The sequence below is a fragment of the Globicephala melas genome, chromosome 11, assembly GCF_963455315.2.
Source record: "Globicephala melas chromosome 11, mGloMel1.2, whole genome shotgun sequence".
NCBI lineage: Eukaryota > Metazoa > Chordata > Mammalia > Artiodactyla > Delphinidae > Globicephala > Globicephala melas.
The window spans coordinates 26,021,685-26,041,492 of record NC_083324.2 but is presented as its reverse complement, the minus strand read 5'-3'; the positions used below and the strand labels follow the sequence as shown (position 1 = coordinate 26,041,492).

The window sequence follows — 19,808 nt, the reverse complement described above, 5'->3', positions numbered from 1 at the left end:
CGTTGAGTTCCTTCCTAGGAAACTTTAGGAAATGCATGGAATAAACGAATGTAGATATATTATGATAATTCATGAAGCACATCTATCAGTTATCTATTGCTGAGTAACAATAACCCTCTCCAAAATTTTGTGGCTTAAAACAGTGATCATTTTTTTGCTTACAGTTAGGGCAGGGCAGTTCTTCCACAGGTCTTGAGATCAAATTCTGAGATCAAATTCTAAAAGTTAAGGAAAGTTAATCTCTATACCAGTGCTTCTTAAACCCCTTGCTAAAGACACTTGCATGGGGCAGGGAGAGAGAGTGAGAAGTGGGAGGAAGCAGATCTTTAACAATCTAGAAAGAACAATCCATTATCTTAAAATTCGACATGAATTTTGTATTCTACTCCATGATGCATGCCTTTGTTTTACCATAAAATTAAGTCTAAATTACTTGCCAATCAAATTACATTTTATCTCCCAAATCTCTGAGAAAATTGCATCTTCTAGACTCAAAATAATGACTAATCAGCTAAAGGTCTTCGGTTGTAAGCAACAGAAACTAAATCTGGCCACTTTAAGTGAGAAAGGAGGTTGCTGGAAGGATGTGGTGTAGCTGTCAGCATTGACAATAGAGCTGAAGAACCAGACCTCAGAATGGATCAGATCCAGAGCAGCTTCAGGGATCCACGTAGCGGGACTCGGTGGAGAGTGTCCTCGGCGTGCCGGACTTCATAACTTCTCCAATTGTTTTTAACCCCTCTCTCTACTGAGTGTGTCTCTCTCAGGCTCAGACTGCGTGCTGGCAGGTGCCTTGGTTCCTGCCTCACCAAGAAAGTACCTTTTGGGGCGATTATCATTCCTCAGCAGGGGGGAGTGGACGCAGGGCTGGTAAAACCACAGACGTCCACGGTCTAAACATTTGTGGGCCTCTGTGTGTGCGTTACTTTGTGCATTATCTATCACATTTAATACTTGCAACACTTCTTTCCCTCCCCATTCTACATGCCTCTTAAACCCCAGTTTGAGACACAATCTTGTGGTTCCACACCACCTATTTCCATTTCAGCTAATCTTACCACTGTAAGTGCAGTAACATATTTATCCATTTCTTACGTGGTAATCTTTTATAAAACAGTATGCATTTCCCTGATATTTTAGAAGAAAAGCACATGGACTGTAATTTAACCATTTTTTGGTAACAGAGTCCCTGTGAAGAACATTTTTACCCAATGCACAGTGATCCCTTCAGGACACAGTGAGATAAATACTGTTGTTGGCCTCTGCACTAAATGTCCCAAACTGCCCTGCGTTTGTTTCTGTCTCTTGAAATGTCTAGCTGCTTTCATTGTATTCTTGCTGATACCTTAATATAAACATTTTAGACCTTCTAGCTTATAAGCTGAAGGGACAATCTATGTTTATATAGCCTTTAGAGTATAAGTTAAACCATGCTTCAATCAGTAAAATGTGCAAATACAATGTGATTTTATTCAGAGCATTTTCACATATTTTCCTGTTTTATACTCTCATCTTTTGAAGTCAGAGAAGAGCATATTTCCCCCTGTTTTTTAGCTGAGAATATGGTTTAGAAAAGGTAAGCAGTTACCCTTGCAGCATATGACTGTTGGCAGGAGAACCCCTGGGTACTTTGACTACCCATGCCTTTGCTGAGGGCAGTTCTAGAATGGTGGTTTACCAATTGCAGAAGCCCCTTATCCGGTTACTCAAGGTCCCACACTGAATTAGAGATGCGTGAACCTACGATTAACCTCTTACTGTGGGCACATTGGTGTGTGATGGAGGTATCTAATGGTTTCCTTGGTCATTTGCAGCCGCTTTTGTTTACTGTTGCTTTGGAGTCCCAGCGTCTTTTTATTTCCCCACAGATAACCAGTTGAGAAGCCGCTGATTTACCCCACCTCATCTTCCCATGATTAGCTGGTTTTGAAGTACCTCTTGGAGCCCTTTAGTCTGGCCTTTTTTACTTCCCCAGGATGTAATTACCACCTTTGGTGTAGTCACTTGTCCTCCCAACCCCTGGACTCTTCTTTTAAATGGTCTGCCCTGTTTTCTGCTCTTCAGGTCCATCACTACAAGAGATTTTGAGAGGAGCACTTGATGGATGCTTTTGTTTAATTAAGTCTCCAGACAGTGTTCTGTTAACAATAGGGTTGTATGTTAGGCCTTTTCCGCCTCAGTTTTAAAGTTTCATTGTCGTCTGAACCATCAACATAATCATAATGGCAATATGGTGGTTCTTGTTTGGCCATAGAGACGTCACAAGACTTTTCTGTAGCTTTAGAACCTCATTTTAGCATTTAACACTAGTTTTTAAATTATCTCTCTTTCTCTAATTTGTTTCAGGCACTGATTTCTACAGCTTTTAAACATGTTCTGTTAACAACAGTAGTCAAAAATCTAATTTTCTCATGGTCTCTTGCATTTCTAATTTGTATTATGGTCTCATTTTTGCAGACATTTTGAACCTTTAGGATCCTTGAACTTAATCGTGAAGAGTGCTAACACAGTTCTGTATTGAAAAATGCATACTTTTCATTGCTTTGTATTTTATTCACTTTTTTATCCTTAAGTTTTAAAGTACTGAACACAAAAGGAGATTAAATATCTCCTCTTAGCTGCTCTTAAGAGGAGATATTTAAGACTCTAGTCTCTGCTCCCTGTACTCCTCACCCTGTTGATTATTATTGTTCTGGTAGTTATAACTATAAATCGAAGTTGGAAAAGAGACCATTTGCCATTACATTAGGACAGTTTAAATGGAGTCACTTGTTCAAATTTACTAGCTTCCTGAAGCTAGTAAAGATGTTTATGGTTTCTAAGATTCCTTGTTAATTTATTTCAACACAAGACAGTGAATAATACATGTTTAGCTATTATAGATAACGAGAAAGGTAGCTCCTAGAAAGCTAGTACATATTCCAGCTTTCTGTTTAGAACTATAAATGGCACTGAATTGAAAAATCAGTTGTCATAGTAAACAGCAGTGATGATGTCGTAGTAGGCAGGTTTCTGAGTGTGTCTGTTGCTTTAGCTGACTGCCAGCAACGATTAGCTTTCTTTTCCAGAGAGCTGGTGTCATGTGTTAATCAGCTATAGACTGGAAAGTTTTTACTGGCTAACATTTGTGGTGCAAGAAACACCAGTCTGTGTTTTATCTGTAGTCTCTTAGACATATCATTGCATATGATATCATGCATATGATATTGCGTGGTATTCTTACAAAAAGAAACAGTTCCATTTTTCGTCTGTATTAGGAGTGCTTCAGAGTATGAAAATAGTGAATTTTGACCTTGAAGAGTCTAAATTATCTCAGTTAAGGTTGTGATGTGTCCCAGAAAAAATTTACACATTAAACCCAGTTCATAATTCTTGTTTTTTACATTTAGAGTAGTTTCTTAAATTGAAAACATAGTTCATAAAAAGTAGTATTGAAAATCTTAAAATACACAAAAGCTAAGAAATGTAACTTGGATTTTGAGTTTCAAGAATTACATAAACTTGGTTCTTACAGAAAGCTGAAATTCCAGAATGCTTATAGGGTTTTTGTTTAATAATTTTTCCCTGATTTGCATAAGTCAGAGGTGTTTGTAGAAAATTTGGAAAATTTCACAAATACACAGAAGGAAATAAAAGTTACTCATACTTCTACTACCTAGAGATACCACTATTAACATTTCATGTATGTCCACCTAGCTGCTTATAGAGTTTGCCAATAAAATATCCTTTGAAATGAACACTTAAGGGTAACAAGTGTTAGAAATGGATACACTACAGTGAGAACCAAGTTTTGTTAATCCCACTGCTTCTCAATGTTTCCTTCAGGCCGAAGAGAGAGGCCTCCCCCCTGGGGTGGGACATGAGAGCTATCTCGCTCTTTGGCCAGCTTTCGCTGAAGTGTAGCAGAGCATCTTTTCTGCAGACTGTAGTGTATCTGCCTGTCTTTATCTTAGCAACTCTTGCTGTCAGCTCTGAATGCCTGCTGGTTGCAGAGGGAGACATTTGGAGTCTTTGTTGGAGTGGCTTGTTGACATAAGCCCCATGGATTCTTATCAACCTCCTAGAAGGATTCTTTCAATCAGCTCTTGATTGATCAGAAGAATGCCCCAATATTCAGAAATATAGTAACCTCCAGGGTAGTCGTGCCAAGTGAAAGCAAGGTGGAGTGTTTAGAGACTCCCAGGTGATTTCAATTAACATCTAACCTCAAATCCAGTCGCCTTGGTAAAAAAATCTGAAGGAGCTCAGAGCAGATTATGGTATAAGCATATGCCAGTCCTTGCCATTGGAAAAGTGCTAATCTGGTCAGCTGTGTTAAAGAGACAAGCGAGGCTGAACGAAGCAGAATTTCTCATCCGGTTCATCTTTTGCCTAGTGCAGACGTACCCTGTGAAAGAGAGAAAGAAGGAAAGGTCACAGGCAGGTGGCTAGTAATACAAGATGGTTGGCTTTTCTTTCTGTGTGCCTTGGCTAGTGGTAAGCAGATCCTCAGGTCTGAGAAAATAGCAAAGTGAAGTGACACACAGGACAACTTCCCCAGGCAGTGATACAACTTCTGGGTATTCAGTGTGAAAATACAGTGCTGACTTTGATTCCAAAGCTCTCAGGGAGAGGAAACCCAGGGAGAAATAGGAGGAGGTGGCATCTCTTTGTAAACATTTTATTTTTCACATGTAGCAGACTCCTGCCTAGAGAATTGTTAAGTGTCAGCCCCTCCATTCTGCCAGCTGTTTTTCAAGAGCGCCCTCTCATGTTCTCTTGAACTGACCAGTTTAAAAGGTGTCACTTCTGCCTGAGAAACCTAAGAGCTTACATGCAGTGCTTGGTGTGAAGGAATTGCTCTGGAAAATGAATAACCTTTGTGATAACTGCTCACATGCAAAGGAGGGAGACTGCTGGTTTTACAAGTCTATGGTTTGAATTCTTAGTTCTGGCTGGAAACAGAGTCCAACTCTGATGGTTCAGGACTTTAATGAAGGGGTTATTTTCAGAGAGTGGGCAGAGTTAAGGGTGACATGGGGTTCCTGTCACCCAGAAACTAACAGCAATGGGAAGCTGTTATCACTGCTAGGTCCAAAGGAGCAAAGAGAAGAAATAGCATTCATTCCTGGAGTCCAAAGAGAGAGCTAGAGCCAAAGAGGAGGGGCTGTCTGACAGGCGCAATAGCCCTGGAGGGATTCAGCCACTGCCAGAAAATGCAGCCCAGACCGGGGAGAGAATAAAGAAGCAATACTCCCCTCCTCCACTTTCTTTCCTCCCTCTTTGATCTCCTTCCAGTGCCTTCTATTGGCCAAACCCACCTGGAAGCCTGACTGCATGAACCTAGTGATGCTACCCATAGAGGTCAGCCTCTGGGGCACAGAGCAGGGCCAGAATGGTGGAAAATTGGTCTGGGGATGGAAAAAGGATCAAACAGAAAATTACTAGCACACCCTAGTAGCATATTCATAATCCCAGTTTCATAATTTTATTTTATCATCCTCATCTCCTGAAATCCCAAAATAAACCCTCAAGTATATGAGCTATTGGTTATGACTCAGTTCTGTCTTTTAATACAAGTAGCCTAAACAGTTACCCTACCCTTATCAGAGTTATTAAATATTCAAAGAGAGAATCTGAACAATTCTCAAAAGAATTGGAAAATCACTGAAAGACCTTCTGTTGGGGCATTTTGTTGTTGGTTAAAATTAAACTAAGATTAGAAAAAATGCATGCGAACTGTACAAGTGATTTATCCTAAAATATAAAAATTGTAATTTCAGTCACACATTGGTGAGATGGGTTTTTGTTGTTAAAATTAAGCTGCAAAAGGAAAGCAGAACTTTTTTTTTTTTTAATCCTTGCCAATTATCCCTTCAGATCTATTTCACTAAGGTAGGGTGAAGATTCTTACTCAGGCAATCTAGAAATAGAAGAAGAGATTTTTAGCTGTTAAAAGAGGATATGTTTCAGTCCATAACTATTGAGTATTTGGCTTTGAGAGATAGAAAAATAAATAAGATATTTACTCTGCTTTCCAGAAACTTATGACCAAACAGTGAAAAGAGGTTCACACCCATCTATAATAATCAGCAATAGGAACTTTAATAGAAGCATCAGCTGTGGACTTAGAAAGAGGGAGAAGTGGTTTGTCTTTCCCAAAGATTCTTTCATATGGCTCATAAATATTTATCAAAAGTATACTTGCTGTGTCCTAGAAGTACAGACGATAAAAAGATACCAAATGGCCCTGACCTCAGGGAGCTGGGGTCAGAATAAGCATTTTACTACTGTTTCATCAAGGGCAGCCAATCATTTGATGCCTTACCATTGCCTCAGTGATGGATGACATCGAGAATCCTTACCATATTCTACCGTGGTCCTCTGATCTGGCCCCACCTACCTGTCCAGCCTCCTCAGGTGCTCTGACTTCTTAGTTCCTCGAATGTGACATGCTTTCTTAGAGTCTCTTCACTTGAGTTTCCCTTGCCTGGAGAGCCTGCTGCCACCCTCATCTCTGAACACCTCTTCTGTCTCCTGGACCCTCCTGGTCCCAGTTTAAATGCCACCTCTTCATAGAAGCCTTCCCGACCTTCCAGACAAATTCCAGGGATCTTGTTACTTTCTGTCAAACCCATATGTATTCAGGTACCCTGCTTTTACTCCTTCAGGCACCTTTCCACTTATTTGTGTAAAGTTTTGATGGCTGTCTTCCTTAGCAGAATGTAAGCAGCATGAGAGCAAGGTACCTGTCTGTCTGTTTCACAGTTATGTCCTTAAGTGCCAAGCATGGTGCTCAATAAAGAGTTGTAGAAGGAAGGAAAAAACTGGTTTCAAGCCCTGGCCCCTACCACTCACCAGCTCTGCGACCTTTGTTATTTCACCACTTGGAGACTCAATTTCTTATCTGTAGAATGGGGATAATGGTGATAATGGCACTTAGTATGTGCTAGGCACTGTGCTTTATTGGTCTTATCTCCTCCATTAATTCTCATCGGGAGAGGTGAACTGATTTGCTTGAGGTCACATAGTTTGTTAAGTAGAAAACAGGATTTAAATCCTGATCTAATTCCAAAAACTGATTGCTCTTCTCCAGGCCTGTGATTGTCCTGGGGGTAAATCCAGGAGGGGAGAAGATCCTTGATACGGGGTAGTATGGATGCCCAGGTTGGGAATGTTAACATGAATGAGGAGGCCAGCTGGAGATCTCTTAAACCAGTTTTAGGGAATCGGTGTGTGTGATTAACTCCATTTAGATGGAGAGGTAATGACTTGAGCCCTGAAGTAGCTGCATCTAGAAGTGGCCTGTAGTGTGAACGCCCTGAGGCAATCACTGGGGCCAAAGAGTGAAGCGCCTTGCAAACTGAGCCAGGGAGTTGCTACTTTCTGTAAAATGCTGTAGGGGAGACCTCAATGGGTTTTATTTATTGAAAATATTTTGGAAGTAGGAAGTCTCGGTTTGGAGTCCCTTTGCGGGCAGAAGTGTCCAAAGCCCTCTCAGTTTGCATCTCTGTAGCAAAGGATACATTTTAGCTGATTCTTTCACTCCACTGTAGCACCCAGTGCAACAGTGTTTGAAAAGGAAGCACCAGTGTGAGGTAAGGGACGGATGTTTATGTTCAGTTGTTTGATATAATTCTGTTATTGTTGCTTATGGTTTTTCTGTAAGAGTATGCCTAGCCCAGATGGGTGGCACCTGTGCACAAGTTACTTCACCTCTCTAGCTTCAGTTTCTCATTTGGAAATTAGGGACAATTAAAATATCTATTTCATAGGCCTGGTGTGCTGCATGCACATAGTGTCTGGCACAAAATAAGCTTTCAGGCATTGTTAGCTGTTATCGTTGTTAATATTTCCTGTCCATTCTGGTCCGTGCCTCTTGAATGAATGGGTATCGTTTACTTATCAAAGACAGGTTGACTGGGGCATAGGAATTGACTTTTTTTTTTTAAAGATCATGATTTTAGGGTTTACAAAGATAGTAAAAGTGGCAATGAAAAAAAGGCAATGGCACACCCTAGTTGGACAGTCCTAGTGTTTCCTAGATGTGATTATGATGAAACGTAAAGCGTGAACACAGGCTAATTCTTACAGAATCCATAGTGTGGGCTGGGGCTTTGCTTTCCATGCATTCTCCCTGATTATAGATTGATTATATCTATTTTATATAGATTGATTATATCTATTTTACAGATAGGAAGTTATGATCTTTTCTAAGATGTTATAAGACAACTCTGGAAGTAGACGCTAAACCATGTGCTTCTCCAAACCGTTTTGTGCCTTCAGCATTGTCAAGGCCTGACTTACCTTCCAACAACTTCAACAACTCTGCTGGGAGGGCAAAATGGGAACAGAGCTAATTTCTTTTGAATCTGTAGGATTAATTGGAAGCACTAGGCATAGTGTGCTGTCTAGTGCACAGAAGAGGCTCAAGAAATGTTTACTGAATATAAATCTTAATCAGATTGAGTGAGAAAAAGATGACAGAAAATCAGTATTAGGTGCTGGCTCCAGCCTATTTTCTATTTAAAAAAAGGCGGGGGGTGAGGTCACTAACTATTTTACTAGCATAGTCTGTTTACACAGACTAATGGCTGGCGTCTGAAGTGAAGAATTTTCCTGTGTGTGTTGCATGTGCTTAACTCCATTCTGTGCTGTTCAGTTATCTGTGGAAATCTGTTTGTTTCCCATTAGGAAACCCCTGATGCCCAGGAAGCTCCTAGCTCTGTCCTTGTGTTGGGCTGATTAGTTTAGTCTCAGTTAAGATAAACTATGTGTAACCTTAAAATATTCAGACCATAAATAGGAAGGTGTAGCTGCTGTCATTGGTCATCATCAATGTATTTCATAGATAGATCTGACTGATATTTCTATTTTCCTTTAACTCAGGTAATTAAGAGCTGACATAAAGGAAGTACCATATAATGGTAATGGGGGGGAGGGAGAGAAAAGAGGAGACCTTCTTGCATTTAAAAAAAAAAAGTTCATTCTGTTTCTCCACCGCCCCCCCCCCAGCCCAGCCCCGCCCCGGAACTTTCTTTGCAATAAGGCATTTATTGTCATGTCAAACCTGAAAGTTTGGCCAGTCAGATGGTAGTTTGATTACTAAGCATCCTCTTCATGATTTAGCATGTTATACCACAAAGTGAAGATACTTAATGGGATAATTGTGTTGATTTACTATGCAAGTAGTTCATACAGAAATTTAAAAGTGTCAAACATTAAAAGACTTTGATAAGCCCCAATTCCCAGATCTTGGTTTCTAATACCATTTCCAATAAAAGGAACAACGACACGTGACTTAATTCTATGGCTGGGGCAGGGAATAAGCAAGATGAGCCTGGAGGGTATTCTGATGCCAGAAAGCAAGAAAGTGATGAAACAAAACACACATACATAACACACAATGAATGATGAGGTAGTCAAAGGGACACAGGAGCCTGAAAGAGTGCCCAGTGGTCACAGCTGGGATGATTTAACTAAATAATGTAGTTTTAAATTATAACCCAAGATATAAAATAAATATAAAATATAACCAATATGTAATATATATATAGCAAAATAATAATGTAAAGCACATACCCCTGAGTCCATACTGATACAAATAAATGATTGAATAAGTAAAGCAAATTAGAACAGATAAATTTTCTGTGTGGAAGAATTCCAAACGATTTTTGTCGATAATCCCCTGAAAGGAAGTGTAACATAACTGCCCATCCCTTAAATGTGGGCCTTGCACAGTCACTTCCTTCCCCAGAGTACAGTATGGAAAGAGGAGGGAGAACCTTTACAGGGGAGAAACCTGACAGACACTACCTCAGCCAGTTGATCAAGTTAACAACAGTGACAAATGTACACTTGACATGACATAACAAGAGTGGCACTTGAGCTTTGTGGTCTTCCTCCCCCAATCCAAGAATCTCATTATAATCCTGAGAAAAACATTGGACAAACAATTCAACACTTTCTCAACAGTACTCCTCAAAACTGTTGTCAAGGTTATCAAAAAAGGAAAGTCTGAGAAACTGTCACGTTCTAGAGGAGGAGAAGGGAGACATGACAACTAAATGTAATGTGATATGGATGGGATCCTGGAGTGGAAAAAGGACATTAGGCAAGAACTAAGGAAATCTGAATAAAGTATGGACTTCAGTTAATAGTAATGTGTCAGTATTGGTTCATTAGTTATGACAAATATGGCACACTAAGAGGTGAACCATAGAGGAGATGGGGTGGGGTGTATAGGGACTCTGTTTAATCTTTACAACTTCTCTGTAAACTTAAAATCATTCTAAAATTAAAAGTTTATTTAAAAAAAAAGACTGTGGCAAAGATTAATCTATAGTTCAAGTTTAATTTTCATCACGTTGGGAGCCTGAAGTAAATAAAACAGCCCATGGTGTTCTAGGCTGATTATGGTGTAAAGTGGGGCAACTTCCTTGCTGTTGTCTTGTAAAGCCATGACAGTTTGTTTGCAGAATCAGAGAATGCAGTATTTCTAAATGTTCTCTTGTGGAATTTCCTACTGGCATGACTTTCTTCCCCCTTTGCTTCTGCCCAGTAGCAGTCCCTTGAGTGGCATTTGCTGTCCTAGTTAATCAGAGGGTAGGAGAAATGAAAAACTCTCCTCTTCCCCCTCCTATGAAGTTTCAATGGGCACTGGAAATGTAGGTCAAATTGCATCACTGTAAGGAAGGTACTTATGAAGTGCTGCCAGCCTCTCTTTAGATTCCGAGTCATGATGAACCAGTGTTGAGCCAGCTTAGGTGTGAGATACAGGGAATCGGGGAGTCATGTTTTTGATGTAGTCCCAGAATGTTACATTTTAGTCAGTGATAAAAAGATCTTTGTCTAAAGCCCTAGTGAAAATAACTTACACTGGCTTTAATTTGCATCTCCCAGCTTCTGGAATTCTTTTTGTCTCATTTATTATTGGCACATTGCAGCAATTTATATTAATTTAGCCAGAGAGATGTTTGAATTGTAGAAATGATTGCCATGTGTACATAAGAAAATAAATCTCATATTTGATAATCACATAAGTCTAATGCATTTTGCAAATTGCATATAATCATATGCTCATTGGGATCTTGATATCACAAATAGGTTGTTATATTTAAAGTATACTATTTCATGGCTCTTTATTTTTTTAATGGCAGAATCTTGCAGATTTTAAAATAAGTCTTTAAATACATGCTCTTAGTTTTTACATATTGTATACCTCCTGCCCTTTGTAAGACATCCAGATGTTGGCTGCCAGAGTGGTCCATGTTACATTGTCCTGAACAGTATGTATCCTGACAGCAAAACCAATTCTAAAACCTACTCCATTTTCACTGTCTCCTTGCCTGTGTCAAGATAATTGGTAGTTCATTTGTATACAAAATGGAAAATCAGATGATAAAATATATTTGCATAGGCTTGGGTATTATTTATAATCTTATAGGATGAATAAATTATTCTGTGAAATATATTTATAATCCAACATTTAGCTGTTTCTTTAACTTTGAAATAATTCAAGATTCACAGGAAATTGTGAAGATAGTACAGAGAGGTCCTGGTTGCTCTTCACCTAGTTTCTCCCATTGATTACATCTTACCTAACTATAGCACAGTAGCAAAGCCAGGAAATTGACATTGGTATATAAGGTATGGGTATAGTTCTGTGTTAGTTTATCTCATCTGTCGATGCATGTAACCACTACAGTAATCAAGGTGCAGAACTATTCCATCGCTGCAAAAATCTCCCCTGTGCTGCTGCTTCCGAGGCACAGTCATTCCTGTTACCCTCACAGTCTCTAACTCCTGGCAACCACTAATCTGTTCTCCAACTCTATAATTTTGTAGTTTTGGGAATGTTACATAAATGTGATCTTTTGAGATTGGCTTTTTTCACTGAGTATTTTTAAAAGACTTTTATTTTAAAAATAATATTTATGTTAAACATTTTTAAGGAATATTTATTTTTAAAAGAAGTTATCATCCAGAGTTTGATTCACGAATTTTCAAACCTGTATTTTTCTGGCTTGGGTGTTGTATACTCTGTGTTGCTATATTTGAACAGCAGCAGAAGTCGTATGTGCCGACGTAATAGCTGATCATAGCATTAACCTTATTGCCTGCCGTTAAGGATGATACGGAGAAGTTAAAGGGAAAATTACTCTGGGAGAAGCCAATTTCATCAACAAAGTAAATATTACAATTGATTACTGAGCAGGAGTAAGAAGTCCAAATATATACTTTAATTGTACCAAATACAGTAACTGACCCACATTCGTGTTCCATTTCATCCTGAAAGAACTCTTTAAAGAAGAGAGACTTTTTGGAACAGGATATTTAAATGAACAACAATTGAAATATTTACATTAATTAGCTAATGTAAAGATCGTGTCACAGAATTGCTATATGTGGTTATTGTGAAATATCACCATAAGAAAGCCAGTATCTTTATTGTGTTAATGAGATTCTTTGGAAATGGAGTCCTGTGTGTAAATGAAGGCTGGGAACAAACAGCCTCCAAAGGAACAAATCTTCCTCAGAATCCGGTGTGTTGTTTTTGAACAAAATATTAAAAATACTCTGCGAGCTGTAGGAGGGCGCCTTAGTGTTTGGCTACAAATAATGATACCATGGCTCTAGGGAATCCCATGTGGCCAGACCTACAGAATTGTAATTGAGCAAATAGAAGGTGGGTCCCAAGGCACCATTCTGAGCTCACTGGTGGTGAAGGTGAAGTAGTGAGCCCTGCTCCTCGGCTTGCCCAGAGTTCCTGTTCCTGCACAGATTTTTACAGATGGGATACTCTTGTAACTGGTGTTTGATCTCCATTTGACTCTAGCTCCTGACGTTTTAGACAGTCTTCCTCCCAGACAGGAAAATATTCTTTGTAATTAAAATCAGCCTCTATTTACTGACAACATTTTACTTTTTTTTTTCTTCAAGTAGCATTTGACCCTACTTAAAGTAGCTATTGGTATGGAGGAGAAGGGAAACAATCATTTATCGATCATTGAACGTATGCCAGCCACTGTACTGTGTATGTACATTTACACATGTAATTATAGTATTGAAAAATTGCATTAATGATACTCATTAAGTGATGGGTCTGAAATAAATAGCATACTAAGTAACTCTTCATAGCAAATAAGCCATTTTTCTTGGTCAGGTATACCTAAGAGGCCTGTGGCCCAAAACACTATCTATCTATATCTATATAGATATATATACACACACACACATTATATAGAGATAATTTAAAGAATATATATCAATTAATCAACTTGTATATTTATACAATGTGTGAAGTGATACAGGATTTAAAGATATAAGATCTACCCCTCCTTTTAGCAGCTTTCTATCCAAATGAGGAAAATAATTTATAGGTACAAGAAAAAGCAACTAACTACGGGAGTGAACTACTTAACCTGTCAATGCAATGTGTATAAGGCAATCCATAATTAATTACTAAGTAAATCAGATTGTAAATGCTATAAATATTCAGAGGAGGAAATGATTATTGATCTCTTACCCTTAATTTTTGTCACCTGTAACATGCAGATAATACCTACCTCATAATGAGAAATGAATAAAATAGGTATGTATTTCCTATTAGTACACTTTCAATCAATTATAGCTGTGCCATTGATAATGAAAATTATGATGATATAGTAACAACAATAATACTGTATTAGTGTACGTTGACTGCTGTCACTACCCAAAACCTCAGTAGCTTAACACAATACATGTTTACGTGTCACTCAAGTCACAGCTCAGTGTGGGTTGGCAAGGAGGCTCTTGCTTCACCCAGTCATTCAAGGGTGAAATTTTGGGACTTTGCTCATCACCTCTAGGTGCTTGGAGCCTTCTCCATTTGACCAGTAGAGGGTATGAGAGATTGAGGATCAAGACAAGGAGGTTTGTCTGGACCAAACCTGGAAGTGGCCCCAAACATTTCTGTTCATGTTTTAGGACTCAGTCATATGGTTACACCTTACTAGAACAAATACTGGGAAATTTAGTCTAATTGTGTGCTCAGGAAGAGGAGAATTTGGATATAGGTGAGCATTGGCAGTCTATACAAATAATAATTAGAAAGGCTTAATAGAAGAGGAGGGATTTTTCCTGGATCTTTTAGAGAAGAAAGTGAGATTTGTAATAGGTTACTCAGCCTGCCTTTAGGTGGCATTATTTCAAGAGGAAGGATAGAAGAACTTAAAAATCCTGCAAGCATTGTTAATAAAAATTACACATTTGTCCCACTAGCCACTGCCTTTACTGTAAGCCATTTGGTAATGACCTTGGGCATGCCATCTAACTACTATAGACCTCCATTTCCTCACTTATAAATATTCTTCATAGGGATGTGGTGAAGTTTAAACAAGACTGGGCATACAAAGTGCTTAGCACAGGGTCTGGCCCAGAGTAAACATTCAGTAAGAGTTATTATTACTGATAATGTTAATATGTATGGCCCCAGAGCTAAATACTTGCTAACTGTTCATTTATTTGTCATCTTTCCTAAAGGACTACTTAGAGTAGCAATGACTTGACTGAGTATATTTCTATGAATTTTAGAATTCCATAACCCCAGTTGAGTAATAAGAGATTAGTGTTCCCCTGGCAGAATATTGGGGGAGAAACCCTCTCTGTCCCCCAAGGCTGGCATCCTCGCATTTAACTCCACAGACTTTTTATTCTTCTATGAAGAGGACAACAGTAGTATTGGGCTGTGATTTACCTCTACTCCCTTCTTTCCAGAACTTTCTCAGTGTTGAACTCTCTCTGTGAGTTTGTCAGGGAAGAGTGAGGGTAAATGTCAGAACAGCTACTTTTTGCTCAGGCCTAATTGCAAGTTCTTAGCAAGGCAAGAACATCCCATCGAGGCCCATGTTAACTTGAGTGGATGGGTAGCTGTCAGAGCCTGTGGTTCCTTTAACTTAATTCTGTTCAGCAAACATTTATTAACAGCCCTGGGGATACAAGGTTGAAATGTTGCAGACCCTGCCTCTAAGAAACCGACTTAGGAAGGGTGAGTTTCTTGGAAGATAGGAAGAAAGGAATTCAAGGTGGTGAGAAGACCAGGTGTGGAGGAATAGAGGTAGGAATTGCTGTGGGCGGCAGCGGAAGGAATGGCACAAGCTCAGCTCCGGTATGCAGCTGCCTCAGGTCTGCCCCTAATCGGCCTCTCCTCGCAAGCCTCAGTTTTCTCTCTTTTAAAGGAGTGGAGTAAAAGTTCTGACATCATAGACCTGGGACGATTAAGTGAGATGATATATGTAAAGGGTTTACTATGTGTTAATAGTACTGGGTACATAGTAAGTGCTTAGTACATGTCAGCTGCTACTATTGTTATTGTTTTTGTGTGCTTCTGTAAATCGACTTGTAAACCCACTGCCTTGACCAAGGATTTTGTGCAGGCAAATTAGAGAACTACTGGGAATTTTATTATATTTTTGGTTCTCTCTTAAGGCTACTGGTGAAAGAGTATACTGTAGTCACAACTAATGGAAAAATGGCCTGCTGACCCCTGAGCTAAAAGGATAGAGAGCCCAGTTAATCTCAGTGAAATCTGGGAGAGTTAGAGATGGGAGAGCCGTGAGACTTAAATAGCAAAGGGAGGGAGGGATGGCTATGTTGAACCCTTTGGAGAGAAGAGGGGCTCAATGTGTGTGGATATGTAGAAGTTGTCAGAAAATGGAGCCTCCTTTCTTTTTTTTTTTAATGTTTATTTTATTTTATTTATTTATTTTTGGCTGCTTTGGGTCTTCGTTGCTGCATGCAGTTCTTCTCTAGTTGCGGTGAGCAGGGACTACTCTTTGTTGCCGTGCGCGGGCTTCTCATTGCGGTGGCTTCTCTTGTTGCAGAGTACGGGCTGTAGGCGCATGTGCTTCAGTAGGTGTGGTGCACGGGCTCAGTATTTGTGACTCATGGGCTCTAGAGTGCAGGCTCAGTAGTTGTGGCTCACAGGCTTAGTTGCTCCGCAGCATGTGGGATCTTCGCGGACCAGGGCTCCAATCCGTGTCCCCTGCATGGGCAGGCGGGTTCTTAACCACTGTGCCACCAGGGAAGCCCTGGAGGCTCCTTTTAAAATGTTAAGACTTCGCGTGAGGAGTTTTATGGAGGGTCAGGAAAGCCCACGACTGACTGCAGGTACTAAAACGTATCCCTGAAACCTAGGCCAGAGGTGCTGGAGTCCTTCCTAGTAACTGGCTTCAGCTCTCTCTTTACAGGTTATGTTTTCAAACTCTTTTTTGTGTTCAGTGGAGTGACCCTTAGAGCAGTAGGTGCAAAAACTTGACGGTATCTGTGGGAGATTTATTCCAATACTGCACTGTGGACCCTCCAGTCCCATGGTATCCATGGGTTCCGCATCCACAGTTTCAACCAACTGCAGACTGTAAACATAGTGCCCGACCAGATGAGTGATGGTTGAATCCACGAATGTGGAACCTGTGGATAGGAGGGCCAACTGTATAGAGTTTCATTATTAAATTTGCTTTGCCAGGGAGAAAACCGGTTAGGGTGAAAGCAAGGTGGAACTTGGGTGGGAAGAGAGTGAATAAACTAGGGACACTGTCAAATCATATTTTTGGAGAATATGCCTACAGTTGACAATGTAACCTGTTTTAAAAATTTTGGTTTGTGGTTTTTCATTTGGGAGAAGAGACTTAGGAAAATGACAAAGGCTCAGTGTCACAAGCTTGGCTGCCTACAGGAGACAGGCCTGGAAGGAAAATAAGTGATGTGGCCAAGCTGCGTACTTTGGGAAGTACATGCCCACTGACAAGAGTAGCCCACGACGCAGCATCAGCCAGTTATCCCCATGTGGAAAAGCTGGCCTCAGTGGCCAGATTTTCTGGACCTTCAAAGAGAAAGTGGAAATACGGGATTTTAACTTTTAAATATTAGCAACAAATTCCCTTTTTCTCCCCCTAAGATCACCAAGCAAACAGACAAAAAAGTGAACTATTTTAGGCCCATGTTCTTTGTTTGCAGTGAGAGTCAAAGAGTGGAGAGAAAAATGTGTAACCTGGGAGTTAGGCAGCTCAAATGAATACACTCCTGGTTCTGGTGCCCGCAAGGCACAGAACCTGGCATGGGGCACGTGCTTCACACGTTTTCATTGAATAAATAAACCGGCTGGGGTAAACCTCTCTAGAGAGATGGAGAGAGGCGTCCGCCTTCCCTCACCTCCAGCTTAGAAGATAGAATCAAGTCAAAACCTGTGTTGCCCTCCTTGTTGGGCCCACCCTTCTAGCCCTTTCTCTTCCCTTTCACAGCCTCTGCAAGCACCTGAGGTGCATTCTCACACTGCAGCTCCATGGTTTGCCTAGAATTTAAGGAAGTTTAGGAAATAAAAAGAAAGTGTATACTACTATGCTTAAAAACAGGACCAACTCAGTGTAGCCTGTATTTTCTTTCCTGTATCATGGTTAGTGCTTAATTTTGATAGACTCAATTGTATAACAAGAAGTGATCCAGATTATGCCATAAATTGCAACAAGGGTCTCAGAGTCTTAAAAGGACGTAGAAATGTTACTCCTGGAAAATAAGTCATTTTCTTTGTTAAAGTTGATATAACAGTGCCCATGTAACAGTGTGGGCTTTTTGCTGTTTAAAGTTAATGAGAGGATTTTTCTGAACCCTTGGGCATTCCACAGGATCTTCTTTTATATCAAATTCTGCTGATATCTGCCCTTTTATTTATTTATTTATTTTTAGTACAGAAGTTTTACTGTCTTGAGCAAGATTATTTTTGTTGCGGTTATCAGAAATCAATTCCTAAAAATTCAAGCTCTGATTGGGGGGGCCATTTACCCTTCAGGTCCAGGGGATTCTTAAAACCCTACAGAAGGATGTGCTTGGGTCCTCTGGGAGACTATACGTGGGACAGGAAAGCCCTAGAACCCCCTGGGCAGAAACTGTTTCCCTTTATGTCCTGTGGGGCTTCAGGGCCTCCTGGGGCTGATGTACTCTGAGCAGCATGTTCATTCGTCAGTCTTTGCTGACTGGCTTTTTCCTAGAGACTGAAGGCACATGGGGGAGCTTGCAGCGTAGACCAGAGTAGACCCTCTTCGTCCCAATTTCTAGTGCTCAGGAGAACCAGTTGAATGTCTCAGTTTGGGTCATGTGTCCAGCTTTCACCAAAACAAGAGAGGAGTTTGGAGTTTCATAGTACAAGCATTACTTGGCATTGGGTTATATGGTGCTTACAAAAAGGGTCACCATGGGCTAGGCAGCTACTCTAGGAGAAAGCCATCTCTTACAAGCTCCATCTTCCACCCCCCAACCAAAAATTAAAAAAAAAGAGTAAATAAATTAAATTTATGCCTGTCAGGACTTCGGAGAACACTCAGATTAGGTCTTTTCTTTCTTCTTGTTTCCATCTCCTCTCCCACCTCTAATGGGTTGCCATTTAAAAAATCTTTTAAAAAATCGTATTTGTTGAATGCTTGTTACATAGTAGGTGGTGAATGAGTAAAAGCTATCACGTTTTATGTTTCTATTGTTAGAAAATGTTCTCCAGTCTTCCTTTTAAATTATTTCTTTCTCTTCGCAAAACAAAATTAAGTTGCTGTTTAGGCAGTTTGGTATACTGGAAAGGGAACTAAATAGCACCAAAGGCCTCCATTCTGCTTCCAGTTTCAAACCATTTATTTTCTGGGTTATCTTGAGCAAATTATGACCTTCTCTCAGTTTGTTTCCTCACTAGTAAAATGGAGATCATAAATAACAGCTCTTTTAAGCACAGTGTTATTGTGAAGATAAAATGAAAGAATATATACAAATATGTGATAGTTGCTTTTTTCCTACTAAAGAAAGATTTCTGACCCCTACTCTAAGTAGAAAAGTTACTATTTTTAAATGCTTATTTTTCGTAACTGCCACTACCATTTTTCTCTAAGAACAGGGTTTCTCTTAAAGCATTTTTACAGTATTCAGGCTAGTAAACGGTGAATTCTTTTTACTAAGGCAAACACTATCTTGGGGGAGATTTCATAGCACTCTGATGACTTCCTTGGATACTTTGGAGATATAGCTGAAGTGTTCTGATGGAAAATTGAAAACCAGCTTGACTTAGAGAAGTAGGGTCAAGCACACACGATGCCGGTGTTGTTGTATCTGCATCTCCAGCCTACCTTGAAGGAATCACCTTCAAAGAGGTGGTTATCTGTAATGTAACATCTTTATTGGCTGCCTGTATCCTGGGAATTTGTAGCTTCCTTTGAGTGATTTTGCATAGCCGTAAAATGTTTAGAATGCAAAGAAATGAATTTTGGCTCAGGACAGACATGTTAAACAAGATAGTGGCTTTTATTGGAAATAAGGCAGAAAAGGAACACTGAAATGGAAATCAGAGAAAATTTTTAAAAGATAGGAGACTGGGAAGCAATTAGAAATCTGAGAAAGAGAAACAGCTGGCTTATAAAGATTGTAGGAATGATTACTTTACTGAATGATTACACTGCTGAGTAACATTTTGTGGGTGAATAAAACTGTTTAAAAAAGGGAGAGGGGAAGGATATGATCCAGGAATAACTTAAAAGCCAATAAAGGTAATTATGAAAAAATGTTCAAACATGGCATAGAATTTCAGCCACTGACTTTGGAAGATGCTTTATTGGCACCTCAAACCATAGAAATATTTGCCGTCTTAGAGTACGTGATAATAAATAAAAGTTGAGCAAAGCCTTGGTGTATAGCCAGTGAGGATTATAGGAAGAGAAGTGTATTACCAGTGAATTTTTCATATGAAATCAGCCTGCCTTGTGCTTTATCTACTTGGACAGCATCTGTTCCATAGCTGTGTCATTGCCCACATTTGCTGT

General features: G+C 39.7%; 1 protein-coding gene across 1 annotated transcript in view; it reads left to right on the top strand.

The window, feature by feature from the left end:
* The window catches only part of ATXN7 (ataxin 7), a 127,348-nt gene that overhangs the window by 6,773 nt on the left and 100,767 nt on the right, over positions 1-19,808 (top strand).